This window comes from Pongo pygmaeus, chromosome 15, assembly GCF_028885625.2.
Source record: "Pongo pygmaeus isolate AG05252 chromosome 15, NHGRI_mPonPyg2-v2.0_pri, whole genome shotgun sequence".
Taxonomy (NCBI): domain Eukaryota; kingdom Metazoa; phylum Chordata; class Mammalia; order Primates; family Hominidae; genus Pongo; species Pongo pygmaeus.
The window spans coordinates 69536201-69556645 of NC_072388.2; the positions used below are offsets into that span (position 1 = coordinate 69536201).

At 39.2% G+C, this 20445-nt stretch overlaps 1 long non-coding RNA gene across 1 annotated transcript in view; it reads right to left on the reverse strand.

Annotated features, from left to right (window-relative positions):
- Positions 1-5373: 5373 nt before the first annotated feature.
- The window catches only part of LOC129013093 (uncharacterized), a 32225-nt gene continuing 17153 nt past the window's right edge, over positions 5374-20445 (reverse strand). The window contains exon 3 of the long non-coding RNA XR_008493767.2: positions 5374-7923. This is a non-coding gene — a long non-coding RNA (uncharacterized LOC129013093). The remainder of the gene's footprint in view (positions 7924-20445) is intronic.

The window sequence follows — 20445 nt, forward strand, 5'->3', positions numbered from 1 at the left end:
AAACTTAGATAATTTAATATGTAAGTGTGAGAATGCAAGTAAAAGAGAAAAAACAAGATCTTCAGTATGGAAGTGGGAATGATTTCTGATTGGTTAAAGATGAAATGATGCTCATGGATAATTGATAATGTGTGGTACTCATCTTCCTCCATAAGATCACCATCTAGAAAAACAGCTTTTCTTCACACACGCTCCCTTTAAATACCTGACACCATGATCCTCATTACTATGTTTTTCTTTCTCTAACATTCTCTCCAATCTTCTAAATTTACACGTCATGTCATCCCACTCTGTACCTATAGAAATGTGTGCCCTTCCTTATAGGAATACCTCTATAATTGCATGGCCTGAATTCAGGCTGTTTTCTAAAAAAAAATTCTCTAGACTGTAAACTCTGTGAGGACATGGTCATGTCTGTGTTTGCCTGGTGTTACTTAGTCTCTGGCAGGGTGTTTTTGATATAGTAGGTGTTCAACAAATATTTGTTGAATGAACAAATTCATGTATAAATGAATGGATGATATGATGGCCCTCAGATAAATAATAAACTTCATTAATTCAATAATAAATGGAATATGAAATTGTTGATGGAAATTGATTTATGGGAAGTTATAAGAAAATTCTTAAAATCTCTCCTGATGTTAGAATAATGCCAAACGCACAACTTTATTTATACTAATATTCTAAATAAAAACAACATGGTTATATTTTGTTTGGTGTCCTATCAGGAAAGTATTTTAGCAAATGACAAATGTGTGGGGTGTTTTTCCTTCTTATTTAGTGAGGAAAAGTCCAGCTACTTCATTATACAAAGCAGAAAATTGCCTTAGAAATACTGAGGAATTATCTCTGAAAAGTTACCTTGGAAACTCTGAGATTGGCCCCAGTGGTCTAGGGAGAGGTATGGTACCATTTTTTTTTTGTGATTTAAGGGTTACAAGAAAAGCTACACAACCCCTTAAGGCAAATGCCAAAACCTGACCTGTGGCAGTAATTCTGAAAGCAGCTGTTCACCTTAGGAAGTGGCTGTAATCATAAACAAAAAAAATCTAATCACAAAGATTTAACCCTAGAATCCTAAACATAGAGTACAAATAAGCTTAGTCCAAACAGAATTATCTTCCCTCAAAGAACCTTTGTGGATTTTCCTCTCATTGCAGGATAGTTGTCAAGGGCCCATGAGATTACACAGCACTAACTTTAAGCGAGACTCCATCAAGGCATCAAAAAGCAATAACAAAAGCAAACTAGATAATCGTACTCCAGTATGGGGTTAGAAAATATTTAATAACCCCCACATTCTTTGGGGTGAGTATGCCCCTGAGATGCTTGCTTAATTCTGGAGCAGAGCAAAGAGAAGCATCCCAAGGAAGATCCTTGACTGCCAACTCAATACGGCAGGTAGGGGCTCAAAGTCAAATTGCTGTATCTGAAGTAACAATCCCAGCAAACCCCAAAAGGGAGGTGGCTGTGGCAGTATCTTGGAAATCTGCTGGTAGTTCTTGCTTTACTCTTAAGGATCTGTGGATAGAGGATTAGACGGTTTCCTGAAGAAAAATGCAGGGAAGAAAGTAGTAATTCTGTGACCTTATCAGTAATAAGGTAGCTCAATGTACTCTCATATTGTCCTTTTAATCTGGGCTATATCTAAACCCACGTCTCCCTTTTTAATTATATTTCTTTCTTCTTTTTTTCATGATGAATGTCACCAAAGATTTATTCAATTTGATTGTATTTTTAAAGAATGAACTTTTATCTTGATTAATTCATTCTATTGTATTTTTTCTGTTTCACTTATTTCTGTTCATTTTTTTGTTCATATTTTTATTCTATTTCCTTGGGCTTTATTCTGTTGTTCTTTTTCTAATTTACTGAGATGAACATTAATCAATTAATCTTCAGCTTCTTTTTTTTTTTTTTTTTTTTTTTTTTTGAGACGGAGTCTCCCTCTGTTGCCCAGGCTGGAGTGCAGTGCAGTGGTGCAATCTTGGCTCACTGCAAGCTCCGCCTCCGGGATTCAAGTAATTCTCCTACCTCAGCCTCCCAGGTAGCTGGATTACAGGCACCCACCACCACGCCTGGCCATTTTTTTTGTATTTTTAGTAGAAACGGGGTTTCACCATGTTGGCCAGGCTGGTTTCGAACTCCTGACCTCAAGTGATCTGCCCCCACTTTGGCCTTCCAAAGTGCTAGGATTACAGGCGTGAGCCACCATTCCCAGCCTTTTATTCATTTCTTAAGTAAGCATGTAAGGCTATAAATTTTCCCCCAAAGAAACACTTTCATTGTATACCTTAAGTCTTGATGTATAATATTTCCTTTATCATTTAGTTCTAAGTGTTTTTTTAAGTTTTGATTTGATTTTTTCTTTGATTTGTGAGTTATTTTTTAATTCCCAGGTATATGGAATTTTAAAATTTATCTTTTCGTTAACTTTTTTTTTTTGAGACAGAATCTCGCTCCATTGCAATTCTCCTGCCTCAGCCTCCCCAGCAGCTGGGACTAAAGGCGCGCACCACCACACCCAGCTAATTTTTTGTATTTTTAGTAGAGACGGGAATTCACCATGTTGGCCAGGCTGGTCACGAACTCCTGGCCTCAGGTGATCCACCTGCCTCAGCCTCCCAGAGTGCTAGGATTACAGGCATGAGCCACCATGCCCGGCCTGTTATTAACTTCTAACTCAATTGCGTTGTCTTCAAGGATCATGTTCTACATAATACCTATTCTTTAATTTTTATTTGGTTTTGCTTCATGCCTTATATGATCATGTGTGCTTAAGAAAGCAATGCATTCTCTAAGTGCTGGATACAGAATCTGGCAGTGTTAGACACCCCAGCTTCTCAATACTGTCTTTTCTTGGTCTCCACGGCACTACCCTCCACTAGTATTTCTGCCACCTCTCAGACTACTCCTTTTCTATTCCTTACACTGGCTTCTCTTCCTCTGTTTTACCTATAAGACCTCTAATCCTCAGACCCGCCCCTCATCTTTCCTATCTTCCTGCTTTTCACTCTCCTCTCTGGATGATTTAATTCACACTGTGGCTGCAGTTTTCGTCTATGTTATCATGGCTCACAAAACAGCCTAATCTAGACCTCTCTCCTGAGTCCCAGGAACGTATTTGTAACTGCATACTGGATAGCTCTAACTTGCTGTTCTGTTTCAAAGTACAAGAGATTCACTCTTACCTGTATTCTTGATCTTACTAAGAAACCTTGCCACTCCCTCTTCCTTACCTCCCACACTAATCTAGTGCCAAGTCTTGTCCATTCTTCTCAGGCTCCTCTCTCGAATAGGGCTTCTCCTCTGCATCTCCACTGCTATTCTTCCCATCCCAATGCCCATTCTGTCTTGCCTGAACATTGTTGCCAGGGTAATTTTTCCACAAATAGTGTTTTCTCGCTCTAAAAGCTTTACCGACTCTATTTTCAGCCCACAACATGAAATGTAAATGGGCCCCAACCTACTTTTCAGCATTATCTCTCAACCCCAAATCACCACTGCACACACTGAACCCCTGCAACACTGAGCTTCTCACAGATCCCCGGACTGTCTGAGATGTTTATATCTCTGGGTCTTTGGACATGGTTCTACCTGGAAACTTGGAATGCTATTGTGTCTCTATCCTCACTCACACCCTTAACCCAGCACACAGGAGAGCAAATGTGTATGCACACACGCATACACACAAACATAAATTTATCTGGAAAATTCTACTCATGTGCAAGCAAGATTAGACTACGTAAAAAAAAAAACTGGCCGGGCGCGGTGGCTCACACCTGTAATCCCAGCACTTTGGGAGGCTGAGGCAGGCGGATCACGAAGTCAGGAGATCGAGACCATCCTGGCTAACATGGTGAAACCCTGTCTCTACTAAAAATACCAAAAAAATTAGCCGGGCCTGGTGGCAGGCGCCTGTAGTCCCAGCTACTCGGGAGGCTGAGGCAGGAGAATGGCGTGAACCTGGGAGGCGGAGCTTGCAGTGAGCCGAGATCATGCCACTGCACTCCAGCCTGGGTGACAGAGCGAGACTCCGTCTCAAAAAAAAAACAAAAAAACTTAAAAAAAAGGTTTGTTATTCTGTAGATGCTGACAATTGATGATTAATGAAATTTTAGTTGGAGACAAATAGGTAGGTAGGGAGAAGGCAGGAAACAGGAAATAACATGTCAGCATATAGTCCCCTTCTCTTCATCATTTCTCTGTTGACTTGATAGGAAATTTTCTTAAGCCACCATAAAATATCATGTTCAATTCCACTTCTTCTCAGACACCTAGCTGCCCAGGCATTTGGCTAATTGGATAACTCTATATGGATGACTCTATATCCCAATTCACCTTCATGTTACTTTCCCCTGGGTTTGGTCACCTGGTAATCCTGATCCCAGGCTTGTCTTCCTAGTAATTATGTTGTTTGTATTCTCTTATAATTATCTCCTGTTGAGTTTTCCTGAAGTTTACATTTATTTCTAAACCTACAATATGTGGACATAAAGAAATATTTTATTTTCATAGGCTCATGTATAGTGTATATTTATATGAGAACATTTACAAGATATTTATTAATAGGAAGAAAATTTCTGGGTTTTTGTTCCATTTCCTGCCAGAAGAAAGTGACCTGTCTGTCCCTGTGGCTATGGCTTTATGTGATTTCCATACATAAAGTGAGCTAATTCTTTACATTTCTGTGGGTGGTCAAGAGTAAGATTCAATGTCATTTCACAGATCAGGGTTAAAAGAAGATTTTAGGCCAGGACAGTGGCTCATGCCTATAATCCCAACACTTTAGGAAGCCAAGGCAAGCAGATCACCTGAGGTCAAGAGTTCGAGACCAACCTGGCCAATATGGTGAAACCCCATCTGTACTAAAAAAATACAAAAATTAGCCGGGCATGGTGGTGCATGCATGTAATCCCAGTTACTCAGGAGGCTGAGGCAGGAGAGCCGTTTGAATCCAGAAGGCGGACGTTGCAGTGAGCTGAGATCGTGCTACTGCACTCCAGCCTGGGCGACAGAGGAAGACTGTCTCAAAAACCAAAAAATAAAAATAAAAATAAAAAATATAAGAAGATTTTAAATATTCACTACCAGCCAAATAAACCTTAGCAGCAAGGAAAAAAAGGTTGAAAATAATAGACTTTATAATACAGTGTCTTTTCTTGTCTCCAGTTTGTGCTATAAGTTATTTTCAAGTTATAAGCAAATGAAGAGTACCAATGTATGTAATTTTTGGATATACAGTAAACCCATGTAAACAATGTAAAACCTTATTGTATAAGTGTTAACATTCAGGGCTTTAAAAAAATATGCTATGTACAAACCTGAAAATATTTGTCTGATTCACGGACGAATCACTCAAACAAACAATTTGCAGTCTTCATTTATTTATGCTTTCAGCTCTCAGTTGTGGGTGGGTACAGAATGGCCATATAATCCAATATTGTAATTCAAAGTGAAAAGTGATGTAATAGAATAAGTTTACAGAATATCAGTCAGCTCTAAAGCCCCCATGGAGGTGTGGAATAATAGGAAAGGCTTCTATTCTTAACATGCCTAAGTTTGTATTTTAGATAAATAAGACATACACGTATACGTATATACACTCAAAGATAAAACAAGTAATTCATAATTTTTGTTGCAAATCTATTACTCCTCTTACCAGAAAACTATATTTACACATAAGAATTTGTCAGATCTCAAAAGCAAGATTGGAAATCATAGTGATCATTGTATATTTTAATATAGACTGAAAATAAATTTGACTTTGAGGTATAGTTGAAATGGAAATAAATCAGATGTGAAATTAGATTGAATAAGTTCAAAGTGGTAATGAAAATAAGCCTTGTATGTATAAATTCAATAGAAGTATTTATCGCCATACAGGCATAGCAAACATAGGTAGAAAGATTTTACAAAGGTATTATGGGGACAAGAGTTACTTTATTTTAAAAGCGAATTTGCCATGTAATTTCTAATTAACCAGGAGTTGGGGAATGCCTCCAAAATGGCTAGCTGATGTACTACTCTTTATGTTGAAACATCTACTTATTGTAGGTTTCCTCCAAAACAACGCTTGTTGTCACAGAAATCACAGGCTGTGATGCCCAAAACTAGCTACACATTCCTTCCAGAGCACGTATGCTTTTTTCTCAAGCTATAAGCCCTGGGTCTGGGGGCTTGAGGTACGGAGATCTACCTATCTTGCATATGCCCAAAACCACACTTGTGTCTGTAAATTCCCCATAATAAATTACCCAAAACCAACAAAGTGGATTTGTTCACCTCCTTCTTTGGGTTTTTCATCTCCTTTGGCATTTAGGAATTGCTTTGCCCTTTCACGGAACAGGTAGAATCTTTAAATTATTTGGTGATGTTCATATTGCTTATTATTAAAGCAAAGCACTAGAAATACCTGACCAGACTCTCAGAATTCCCAAAATACAAAAGCTGGAGCCCAGATTAATAGTTCTTGATAGAGTTATACTTACAAGGGTCACTGCCACATGGCAGTTCAATATAACTTGTTCAAACCACACTCCATGAGATGCAGCTGTGGTAAACATTAAGGAATAAATGAACTAGAGTGGGTAATGCTGTTACCTTGGTTATTCAATTCACCCAAGCTAATATAATTCTAGGGATAAAAGCCGTTTTAATTGGGTGTAGTGGTGCATGCTAGTAGTCTCAGTTACTTGGGAGACTGAGGGGAGGATTGCTTGAGTCCAGGAGTTCTAGGCTGTAGTGCCTGAAGCCCACTGGATGTCTGCACTAAGTCTGGCATCAATATGGTGACCCCCTGTGAGCAGGGGACAATCAGGTTGCCTGAGGAGGAGTGAACTGGCCCAGGTTGGAAACCTTTGTCAAAACTCCCATGCTGATCAGTCGTGGGACGGTGCCTGTGAATAGCCACTGCACCCCAGCCTGGGCAACATAATGAGACCCTGTCTTAAAAATAAATAAATTAATTAAATTAAGTTTCTTAAAGTCAGCTAAGCCAAAATATAACTGGGTTGAGAAAATGTCAGCAAAACTAGAATAATAGTTAATGTTTATATGTTAAGTACTTATGATATGCCAGGCACAGTCCTAAGTGCTTTAGAAATATTGTCACATTTAATCCTCCCAATAACCTGATGTGGTAGTTACTATTAAATCTCCAACTTACATGTAAGAAAACAGAAGCTTAGGGAAGTTAAACAAGTCACTCAATCTTACAAATGTGATCAATGGAGGAGCACAAGTGTCCAGAATCCTTACTCTTTCCCATTTTGCTGTTCTGCCTCTAACATATTGAACACAGCAACTGAAATTTGAACTAGGTATTGAAAGTTGAGTATGATTTTCCTGGTAGAGGAAAGGGAAAGGGCGCTTTTCTCTGGCTGGAGGAGAGCAGGGAGGTGGTAAAGAGTCACAGAAGTGGGGGGGATTTTCTTCCAAGAGGAGCAAATACACGGTGCCTTGTGCATACAATGTGATGGTGCTGGAAGATGAGACTGGAAGGGACACTTGGGTCTAGTTTGTTAGGGCTCTTCTGCATTTAGGAATTTTGACTTGATCCTGAAGGCACTGGCTAGTCAATGAAGGCTTGCATTTGGAGAATGAGAACTCAGATGTCAGTGTGGAGGGTGGATTGGATGTATATTAAGGATAGTTCCTAATAATCCAGACAAGAGGTGATGGTGAACTAAACTAAGGCAGGAACTATCAAAGTAATACAGATACAGACCTTGGAGGGGTAAAAGAAGAAATATTCTCCCCACCTTCCCCAGGCACACAGGTACAAGCACTTCAGTGGGCTGCTGGGTACGTGCAAAAGTGGTAAGTGGTCAGCAAAAGAATGCTGTCCTGAGTTTTTCCACATCAGTGATTTTTCTTGCTGTGAGTTCTTTACCAATCCAGATGGGGCATCATCACTTGTGACTTCGGAGGAAAGAGTAATTGTAAAATTCATTAAGTTTCTGAATGAAGATGTGTAATGTCTTCCAAGAAAATAATTAAACCACCATGGGGCAAAGACTCTCATCTGTATAATTTAAAGTTATAAAGTGGGTCATTGCTTAGTGTCTCAAATCTCGTTTACATGTAGCTAATTCATAATCATACTCCATCTGGCTAAAATTAGTCACATTATTCTGTGAGCCAAGAAAAATATTTGTCTCATTTTAGAGGTTTTATTATACAATCAAATGTACTCTAATGTACATCTGAATTCTTCATTCTCCTTTTCTTGAAATATTTGAATCTCACTAAAATGAAAAGATAAAGTAGAATATATGGTATATTCAGTAAAAGTTCTCAGCTGGGTGTGGTGACTCATGCCTGTAATCCCAGCACTCTGGGAAACCGAGGTGGGCAGATAGCTTGAGCCCAGGAGTTGGAGACCAGCCTGGGCAACATGGCGAAACCCCATCTCCACAAATTATATATATATACATATACATATATATGTATGTGTGTGTATATATATGTGTGTGTGTGTATATACATATATATGTGTGTATATATATATATGAGAAAATTAGCTGGGCATGGTGGCATGCACCTGTAGCCCTAGCTACTCCAGAGTCTGGTGGGAGGATCACCTGAGACTGGGGAGGTCAAGGCTGCAGCGAGCTGTGATTGCACCACTGCACTCCAGCTTGTGTGACAAAGTAACACCCTGTCTCAAAGTAATAATAATAATAATAGTTAAAGTTCTCATTTCAAAGAGCACAGAGCCCATAATAGAAGAGGGTTAAAATGCCAGGAGGTGGAGCTTGCAGTGAGCCAAGATCACACCACTGCTCTCCAGCCTGGGCAACAGAGCAAGACTCCGTCTCAAAAAAAAAAAGAAGAGGGTTAAAATGGAATATTCTTATTCCTACTTAACAGACAGGGAAACCAAACAGATGTGTGCCAAGCTACCATGTGTTGAGGTGACCAATTAAGACAACAAGCCAAACTGAAAACAACAATCAATTCATTTGTTGTGACAGTGCAGGCGAGAGTCACAAGAGAAAGGCATTGGCTCCCTAGTGTTTTTTCCCAATAGAACAGTGCCAGCAATAGTCAAATGGAAGCACAGGTAAGGGAAATCATTTCATTACCAAGGAGCCCCAAACAAAAGATTCCCGCTTTTTCTGGACTTATAGGGCCATGGAAAGAAAGTGGGAGAAGGACTAGGAGTGAAAAGGTCTGGAATCAAAGTGGATAAAACTGTCTCAGCCAAGGCCCACAATAACAAGGTCTCAGCAAAGGTGCCTGGGAAGTGTCTCAAGAGAGGCCCCAGTCAAGAGGCTTCTGAATGGAGTGCCTGAGCTGGGAATGCAGTTATGCATACTAGCATTGCAGCTCAAAGGGGCCTAGGTCCTCAACTGCAACTCCCTCCAGAAAACTACAAGGCACTGGTGGTACAACAAGTCAGATGTGGGCAGAGCAGCTTCTCCTATGAGGCCTGCCACGCATCACCTTGTAATTGCCTGTGGAGGGCCTGAAAGATCACACATGGGACTGAGTCCTGGACCCACACTCCAAGAGTATCCATATCTGATAATAAATGGAGGTGGATTCAGGTGTCCTGTATGCCAATCTGCCAAAAGCCATACATTGTGAATAAAAAGCATAAGGGAATGCTTTGGTTTAATGTCAGGCAATTTCTAGGGGCACTGGCTATTTTGATTTTATATATCTGGGAAGCAAAGACCAAACATCAGACCCAGGGCTTGGGTACAGAAAAGAGAAACTGAAATTTTCTTTTTCATTTCCTAACTCTGCTGATTCCCTACCTAACAGACTTTAAAAGAAAAATAAAGGAAAAAAGAATGGGGCTCTGAAAATATTTGACCTTCCTCAGTCCTGTCAGCATTCACTGTCAGTCTTCGCCACAGGAAAAGTAGGCAGCAGCACATACTGTGTAATTTCAGAGCGCTGGCAAGAGTCTCCCCCATCTGCCTTGGAGGCAACTCATAGCTCAGATATCTCTTAAACGTGTCCCCAATTTTCTTTTCTTTTTTTTTTTTTTTGAGACGGAGTCTCGCTCTGTTGCCCAGGCTAGAGTGCAGTGGCCCAATCTCGGCTCACTGCAAGCTCCACCTCCTGGGTTCACGCCATTCTCCTGCCTCAGCCTCCCGAGTAGCTGGGACTACAGGCACCCGCCACCACGCCCGGCTAATTTTTTGTATTTTTAGTAGGGACGGGGTTTCACTGTGTTAGCCAGGATGGTCTCGATCTCCTGACCTCATGATTCGCCCGCCTTGGCCTCCCAAAGTGCTGGGATTACAGGTGTGAGCCACCGCGCCTGGCCGTGTCCCCAGTTTTCATTCTTACTACCTCTCACTTAGATTATTGTAATAGACTCCTGATTACTATCCCTGCCTCTGGTTTATTTCTCCCACCAGAATATCTGTCAAGCAATAAGAGATATAGAACTGGAACTTCTTTGGAAGTTAGTTGTGTAGAGGTGGTAATTGAAACCCATTAGGAAGGAACAAGCTCTCCTAGACAGGGGTGTAGCCTTAAAAACAAACAAACAACTTTTCCTTTTTTTTTTTTTTTTCTGAGATAGTGTCTCACTTTGTCACCTAGGTTACAGTACAGTGGCACAATCATGGCTTGCAGCAGCCACAACCTCCCAGGCTAAAGCAATCCTCCCACTTCAGCCTCCTGAGTAGCTGGGACTACAGGCATGCACCACCATTCCAGGCTAACTTAAAAAAAAAAAACTGTAGAGATGGATTCTCACTATGTTGCCCAGGCTGGTCTCAAACTCCTGGACTCAAGGAATTCTCCCACCTTGGCCTTCCAAAGTGCTGGGATTACAGGCTTGAGCCACTGCTCCTGCCAAAAAACATTTCCCTAGCAGTGAATGAGGGGCATACCCATTTGTTTATTTGTTCAAAAGTTAATCATTGTGAATATTTATTATTATACAATTACTATACTCTAGGCATTAAAATATTCTACCTAGAAAATAATGAGGGCAATGAGGTGGGGTTTTCAGCAATGGTTTCAGATACAAGATGACATTTGAGAGAGAACAAGAAAGGAGAAAGGAAGAGGAAAGGAAATATGTGAGCATAAAGCATCCCGACATATTCAAAGTTTTGCAAGCATTTCCCTATGTTTGGATATTGGGGGTATCTTAATCCATTTTGTGCTGCTTCAGCAGAATATCAATAATAGTGGAGGACTTCAACATCCTACTGACAGCACTAGACAGATCACTGAGGCAGAAAATCAATGAAGAAACTCTGGATTTCAACTGGACTCTAGACCAAATGGACCTAATAGACATCTAAAGAACATCCTATCCAACAACCATAGAATATGCGTTCTTCTCATCTCTACATGGAATATTTTCCCAAATTGACTATATGTTTGGCTACAAAGCAAGTATCAATAAATTTTTTTAAAAAACTAAATCATATCAGGTATCTTCTTAGATCATAGTGGAATAAAATTAGAAATCAATACCAACAGGAACTTTCAAAACTACACAGACTTGGATGCTAAACCACTTGCTCCTGAATGACTTTTGGGTAAACAATTAAACTGAGGCAGAAATTTTAGAAAATCTTCAAAAGAAATAAAAATAAAGATACAATATACCGAAACCTCTGGGATAGAGGAAAAGCAGTGTTAAGTGGAAAGTTTACAGCATTTAATGCTTATATCAAAAGATAGAAAGATCTCAAATTAATAACCTAATGTCACACCTCAAGGAAGTACAAAAACAAGAAAAATTCAAAGCTAGTGGAAGAAAACAAAGATGAGAAAGGAACTAAATGAGATGAAGACCAAAAATATGACACAAAAGATAAACAAAACAAAAAGCTGGTGTTTTGAAAGGATAAGCAAAATTGATAGACTTCTAGTTAAACAAGAAAAAACAAGAGAAGATTCAAATAAATGCAACCAAAAATGTGAAAAGTGGTATTACAACTGATATCGCAGAGATACAAAAGATCCTCGTAGAGTACTATGAACACCTTTATGTACACAAGCTAGAAAACCTAGAGGAAATTGATACATTCCTGGAAACATACAACCCTCCAAGATTGATCCAGGAAGAAATAGAAACCCTGAACAGACCAATAATGAGGAATGAAATTGAATCAGTAATTTTAAAATTCTAACAAAAAATCCCCATCCAGGACAAGATGGATTCACAGCCAAATTCTACAAGATACAGAATTAACCTAAATGTCCAATAACAAATGAATGGATAAAGAAAATGTGAAGGCCAGGCGCAGTGGCTCACGCCTGTAATTCCAGCACTTTGGGAGGCTGAGGCGGGTGGATCACAAGGTCAGGAGTTCAAGACCAGCCTGGCCAAGATGGTGAAACCCCGTCTCTACTAAAAATACAAAAAAAAAAAAAAAAAAATTAGCCAGGCGTGGTGGTGGGTGCTTGTAATCCCAGCTACTCAGGAGGCTGTGGCAGAGAATGGCTTGAACCCATGAGGCAGAGGTTGCAGTGAGCCAAGATGGTGCCACTGCACTCCAGCCTGGGTGACAGAGCGAGACTCCATCTCAAAAACAAAAAAAAAGAAAAAGAAAAAGACAATGTGGTATATAGACACAATGGGATATTATTCAGCCATAAAAAAGCATGAAATCTTGTCATCTGTGATGACATAGATGAAACTGGAGGACATCATGTTAAGTGAAATAAGCCAGACACAGAAAGAGAAATATTGCCTGGTTCATATGTGAAATCTAAAAAAAAAAAAAAAAAATTTGTATCATAGAAACAGCAGAACAGTGGTTACCACATACTGGGGAGAGAAATGAGGAAGGGAGGATAAGAGAGGTTGGTCAATAGGTATAAAGTTATGATTAGATAGGAGGAATAAATTCTAGTCATCTATTGCACAGTAGGGTGAATATGGTTAACAGTAAAATATCGTATATTATAAAATAGCTAGAAGAAAGGCTTTTGAATGATCTCACCACAAAGAAATGATAAATACGTAAGGTGATGGATACATTAACTACTCTAATTAGATCATTCTACAACATAAATAGGTATTGAAACATCAAAATAAACCCATAAAAGTGTACAATAACAATATATCAATTAAAACAATAAATTTAAATGTTTTCATAAAATAAAGGGGTGCGTGTGTGTGTGTGTGTGTGTGTGTGTGTGTGTGTGAATAAAAGCTCAAAGGCCAGGATTTTTGTCTGATATTCGGAATATGGTACAACACATACTGTGACATATTCAGTGAATAGTTCTTGGTGATTCAATGCAAAATAGTGGGTCAAATGTCATTTCTAAGTTTTCTCATGAGAATCTCAGTGACTTTGTAGGCTCTTGAATCTGTATAAAATGAAAACTTTTGACATCTCAAGCTGTTGTTATAACCCAAGACTCATGCATCATGCACTTGGCTCACTCCCTCTTGTTTATAGGTTACGTGCACCGGAGCACGTGATGGGATGATAATTCTCAATGATGAACTTGCAGGGAGTGCAGGTCAAGAGAGACCTTCAGAATCTTTCCATTTCTGATTACGTGTTAACATTACTAAGTGTGGCTTATTTAACCTTAAAAGCCCTGCACTATAAAAGGATATTTTTGTGTTATTATTTATTAATTCATTCAAAAAATAGTTATGATGTAACCTCAAAAAGTATTTATAATGTGCCAATCACTGTGCTGGGTGATGGAGAAATAGCAGTGAATAAGATAGACATAGTCTCGACATTTCAGTCTAGCGAGGGATACAGACAAAAACACTGATAAACCGTATTGTAATCAGAGCTATGAGGGAGGAAGCAGAGTAGTCTGAGAGCATGAGGAGAGGGTACTAAACACATACGGGAGAAAGGGGAAGGCTTCCTAGAGGAAGGGATGTTTAAGCAGAAACAATGAAAGACTAGTAGAAGTTAGCCAAATGAAAAGGAGAGGTAAGAAAATGCAAGCAGAGGGAAGAGCATGAACCAAAGCCAAGAGGCAAGAGAGAAGAAGAAAATGGAAAGTGTTCGGAATAGCTGGAATATCGAATACACGAGAAGACTGGAGGAGAGAAGATTGTCGCAGAAATCAGAAGTAAGATCATTGTAAACTATGCCAAGGAATTGAGAGTAGTGGGACACTAAAGAAAGATTTTAAGGAGGCAAGATTTCAATTTAGAAATGTGTTATCATAATCTAAGCCTGAAAAGACGATGACCTATGCTAAGTAAGTAACAGTAAAAGTAAAAAAGAAATGAACTAAAATGATAGATATTTAGGAGGTAGAATGGATAGGAATTGATGAAAAACATGGGGTGAGGAGGAAAAGAATTCAAAATATCTAGCTTGGCAACTGGGTGATTTACTGAGATATAAAACAGTTGAAAGAGCAATTTGGAAAAGAGGGTAGAATAGTTGGGTTTAATTTTAGGTGTGTTGTGTTTGAAGTGCCAGTGAATCCTCCAAGTGAAGATGTCAACTGGACAAATCTAACTAAGAAAAATCCATGAATCCCATATATAAACTTAGGAGTCCTAGCAGCCACTGAGGATATAGTGGAACACTGTGGTGGTTGAGTCAATAATATGAAAGGAAATCGGCTGTATAGATATTTTTTATTGTCTTGCTGTGGGCTTGAGTTAAAATATTTTTCTGATATCCTAGCCTTTCTTGCTAAATGAAGACCTCCCAAAACCTGGTGTTTATTACGAAGCAAGTCCTATCTGCCAAGCTCTTCTAGATGCTTTTCATTCCAGGCAGCTCACTATATCACTCAGTCCTCACTGTAATCACTACACTGGGCTACATTTGAAAAAAGTGACTTAGAGAGAGTGGTAATGAAGGTTACCTTGTTTTTAAGAAACAACAGCAGCTGGCTTTTAAGTGTTTGAACTAGGGTAATGCCCGAACCTCTCCTTTCTTTGCAGCTGCCACAGACACATAAATAGTCCCATGAACTCCCTTCTCTAATGCTAATTCATCACTGCAAAAAAATTAGGCATTCTTCCAGGGAAGAAGAGCCCAGCCCAGACTAGCATGGTGGCAAGCCCTTGCCTAAACGTAAGTTAGGTTGACCACAAAACTTTAGTGGGATTCCCTCAACACCAACTCCTCTACATCCCCCTGCCCCTACTTCCATTTTTAGGGAACACTACAGTGTTTTTCTAGTTTGGCAGTAAATCTCTCTCTGTCTCAGTTTTGACTAAATAGTAACCACTGATGTTAGGCTGATATTAAACTAAATAGAGACAATATTCTTTCATGTAAGCCTTACAACAATGCTTTGAGAGGATACTGGAGCTTAGAGAGGTTAAATAGTGTTCCCAAGGTCACAGAGCCGATACTCTAACAACAATGTTATCCTGGCTCCTTTTTTTAAATCTTTTACTTGTGTCAGTGACAATACTTACCTCAACAATAACTAACTTGTGTGAAGTATTTACTATGCTCTAGAAATTCAATGAAAACACTTGACAAGGATTTTAGCATTTAATCCTCCCAACAGTTTTATTTTATTTTATTTTTTGAAACAGCGTTTCACTTTGTCACCCAGGCTGGAGTGCAATGGCACAAACACGGATTACTACAGCCTCAACCTCCCAGGCTCAACTCATCTTCCTGCATCAGCCCTCAAAAATAGCTGGGACTACAGGCACAAGCCACCATGCCTGGCTAATTTTTTTGTATTTTTTGTAGAGATGGGGATTCATCATGTTGCCCATGATGTTTGCTGGCCTCAAACTCCTGAGCTCAAGCAATCTGCCAACCTTGGCCTCCCAAAGTGCTAGGATTACAGGCATGAGCCACTGCGCCTGGCCAATTGTCCCCATTTTTAAGACAAGGAACCTGAAGCCTAGAGAAGTTGTCACCTGCTCAATGCACACAAGTGACAAGTGGCAGAACCAGGATTTGAATATGAAAAGTCTAACTTCAGAGACTTCACTGTACTCACCACACTTTGGCCTAGGTGACCTCTAAGGACCCTCTTCTCTTACTCACCCCCGGCCATCTATACAAAGATTCCGTGATTTGTTCCTGTACCAAGGTGGCTTATCACACTTCACTTCACATAAGATATACTGCTAAAATTATGGCTTTGAATTATATATTGACTTTATAATATTAGGATATTTAAGTTTACAAACTTTATATTCAGCTTGGTTTAACAACTTCTTTGGCCTAAGGATTGGAAGTAGCTGAGGAGGAAGGGGCAGGTGAAACATTACAGGTTGGCTCAGGACCAAACTGAGGCAGAAAGGTTTATTTTTCAACCCTAAAGGTACAGGAAAAGGGCTGAGTCACCCCACTCTCCCTAGCTAGATTCTGGAATAATCTAGCACCTTTCTATACAGCAGAAGCCTCCTTTGCCAATGGCAGCCTCTGCTTCACCGAGCAGTATTCTATTGGCTCTTCTTTTGGCTCACAGAAGCATAAGCCTGGCTAGATTTCCCTGTTAGTGCTCAGGAAGAATTCCAAACCCCAGATCAGGACAAAAAAAAAAAAAAAAAATGTTTCACCTTTCTCTGGCTTTTTTTTTTTTTTTTTAACTGAAAGAGGATTGGTAAAAGAAGTAACCATAATTTTTTTAAAAATATTTTAAATAAATCCGGAGCATGGTAGTCCCCAAAGTCTCTAAGCTAATGGGTTAGACTAGAAAATGAACAGTTGGCCTCTTTTTTTGTACTTTCCCTCTAACTGTCTGATAGGCCCCAATTCCCACAAAAACTTTGAACTGCTCTTCAGCCCCATAATTCAGATCTAAAGATTCTGATTCTGAATTCTTCTTTAGACCTTCCCTCTATTTTTCCACATACTAAGTTGGCTCTGATAATGCTATAAAGTAGTAGCATTCCTACTTTGCAATAGGAATGGAAAGGAAATCTGGCCATATTCAGGAGCTCCATGATTATGAACCCATATTACAAAGTAGTAGCATTATCAGAGCCAACTTAGTATGTAGAAGAAGAGAGGGAATTCACTTTGAAACTTAAGTAACACCCAACTTAAAACAATGCAGTCTCTTTACTTCTTAGCACAGAAAAGTACTTAATGAAGATAGAATGTATCTATCAACTACAACGCAACTTAGTTGCTGGCAAATACAAAGTAAAGAAAGACTTGGGCCGGTCGGTGGCTCACACCTGTAATCCCAGCACTTTGGGAGGCCTAAAGGGGCAGATCACGAGGTCAGGAGTTCGAGACCAGACTGACTAACATGGTGAAACCCCCGTCTCTACTAAAAATACAAAAATTAGCTGGGCGTGGTGGCACACGCCGGTAATCCCAGCTACTCAGGAGGCTGAGGCAGGAGAATTGCTTGAACCCAGGAGGCAGAGGTTGCAGTGAGCCGAGATTGCACCACTGCACTCTAGCCTAAGCGACAGGGCAAGACTCCATCTCAAAAAAAAAAAAAAAAAAAAAAGACTGGAAGAAGAAAAACAAGAGGTAAAGAAAGAAGGGAAACTGTTAATAAATTCTGTCTGTGGTATAATATGTACTTTTATCATTCTCTTAATATTATCCTTAAACAGCCTCTTTAATCCCCACCAGTGAGCCTAAACTTTTATTTACTAGAGGAGTTTAGAGAGCCCTGAATTTCTGGTTTTGACAAGTCAGGTATTTTACATTCCTAGTGTAAGATTATCTGGTTCATGTAAGATAGTTAAGAGGAAATGAAGCTGTATGTTCATCCTAGTTTTTTCTCTCTGCCCTACCCACCCTTGTGCCCAAATACCCTCTTCCTTGGCCCACACTCTAGTCCTGAGTTTACCAACAAAGTCTCAGCATCTCTACATACGGGAGGGCTGGGGCAGAATGCAAGAACAGGGAATAAATAATGGATGATTAGCTTGGCTGGTGACAGACTGTTGTAGCACTAGCAGAATCTGCAGTTCAGATGCAATTCTGCAGATCTGAAAAGATCTTGGGTAAAAGAGAAGGGAAAGGAAATCTGGCCATATGCAGGAGCTCCATGATTATGAACACATATTCCATAGTTTTCACAGGGCAACCAGAGCTATCCCACACAATTCAAACATGTGTGGTAGTCAAGAGTGTGATTTGAGGAACATGGAAATAGCCATCTGTTCAGAAAGAGGTCTCTATTGCTGGGTCTGAAATGCCCCTTTCACACATCAAACCTTGATGACATCCTAGTTTCAACATTAGGACACCAAAGGAACCACATTATACCATTCAGGTATTCAAATCCAAAGGGAATTGATGGAAAGACTTTCACGGGAGGGAGTGTTGTCAGCAAGATGGTGGAATAGGAAGATACAGGCCCTCCTTTCCCCACAGGGACACTGAGTTAACAATATGCAGATCAGAATATATATGTATATAACAATATACAGATCAGAATGAACTCTAGAGGTTGAAAAGCTACAGCACCCAGGTCATTGTAAAAACCAAGAACGGATTCTGACAAAATGGATAGACAATTTTGCAACATCTGGCATGCCCATTTGTGTCCTTTCCTCTACATGGCATAAACCTGAGCAACTTCGGAGAAACCCCTTACTCCAAGGCTCCACCCTCAGGGATGGAAACAGAAGAATGAGCCATGCATTGAATGTTCTGGCTTATCTGGGGGCTGCCCAAGGGATTAGTTTCTGTCTCACCTAACAGAAATCAGTGCTGACAGGACCAGGTCAAGCATTTGGAAGCCACTAAAAACAGAGGTGAGTAGCAGGTTAGAGTCGCAGTTCCACAGGCAGACACCAGAAGGAGTAAGAGATCAGAAAAGGTTTGAGAGGTCCTAGATCCTCCAGCAGGGTTGATTGGTGAAAGTCTTTCCCTGTATGAAGCCAAAGACTAGGAAAGGTCTTCAAATGGCCAAGTTCTAGCAAAACATTTTAAGACATCCAAAGAAACAGAGAAATATGGCCCAAAGGATCAAATAAAACTCCAGAAATCAATTCTGAAGAAATATGATCTACTAGTTGCCTGAAAAGGAATTTAAAATAACTATCATAAAGATGCTACCAAAAAAATAACAAACACTATCATAAAGATGCTATCTAAAACATAACAAACACTGGGCCGGGTGAACACTGATAGGCAACTAAATAAAATCAGGGAAATGATGCATGAACAAAATGAGAATATCAACAAGGAGATAGAAATTATAAAAAAAGAACCAAACAAATTCTGTAGCTGAAAAATATAATAATGGTACAAAAAAATAGTAGAAGGATCCAAAAGCAGACTTGATCAGGCAAAAGAAATAGTCAGCAAACTCAAAGACAGGTCATGTAAAGTCACTGAGTCAGAGGAGCAGGAAGAAAAAAAAAATGAAGAAAAGTGAAGACAGCCCAAGGGATTTACAAAACACTATCAAGTAGCCTAATATATGTATTATTAAAATCTCAGAAAAAGAATGAGAGAAAGGGACAGAGAGCTCATATGAAGAAATAATGGCTGAAAACTTCCTAAATCTGAGGAAAAGGAAGAACATACAGACTCAAGGGCTCAAAGAACCCTAACCAGAATAAATCCAAAAAGAATCACAGCAAAACACATTGTAATCAAACTCTAAAGTCAAAGACAAAGAGAGTAACTTGAAAGCATAAGAAAAGTAATTTGTCACATAAAAGGAAACTTCCATAAGATTATCAGTACATTTCTCAGCAGAAACTACAGGTTAGAAGGGAGTGGCATGATATATTCAAAGTGATGAAAGGAAAGAAATAGTCAACCAAGAATACTGTACTGGCAAACTGTTCTTCCAAAATTATGAAGAAATTAAGTCTTCGAAATAAACAAAAGCTGAGGGAATTTATTACTACTAGACCTTCTCTATAAGAAATACTAAATGGAGTCCTTCAAGTTGAAATGAAAGGACAGTAGAGAGCAACACAAAGCCGTATGAAAATAGAAGGTTCTCTGGTAAGGGTAGTACATAGCCAAATATAGAAACCTATACTGTTATAATTTTTGTGCATAAAATATTAATGACAGAAATATTTTAAAAATAGATCTGTGTTAATGAGTATACAATGTATAAAGAAGTGGTGTATGACATTAGTAATATCTGGGGAGAGTAGAGCTGCAAAGGAGCAGAATTTTGTCTGCAATGAAGTTAAGCTGTTATCAATTTAAAGTAGAAGGCTATCACTTTGAGATGTCTTACATAACTGCAATGGTAACCACAAAAAGCTATAGAATATACACAAAAGAAAATGAGAAGTAAATCCAATCATATTGCTACCAAAAAAAACGAAATATAAAGGAAGACAATAACAAAGGAAATGAGGAAGAAAAAAGCTATAGGACATACACAAAACAGTGAACAAAATGGCAATAGTAAGTCCGTCCCTATGGGTAATTACTTTAACTGTAAATGGATTAAATTCCCCAATCAAGAAACAGAAATTGTTTACATCAGTTTTTAAAAATAGGATCCAACTATTTGCTTTCTATAGGAGACTCACTTTAGATCTAAGGACATGCAGAGATTGAGGGTGAAAGAATGAAAAAAGGTATTCTATGCAAATGATAA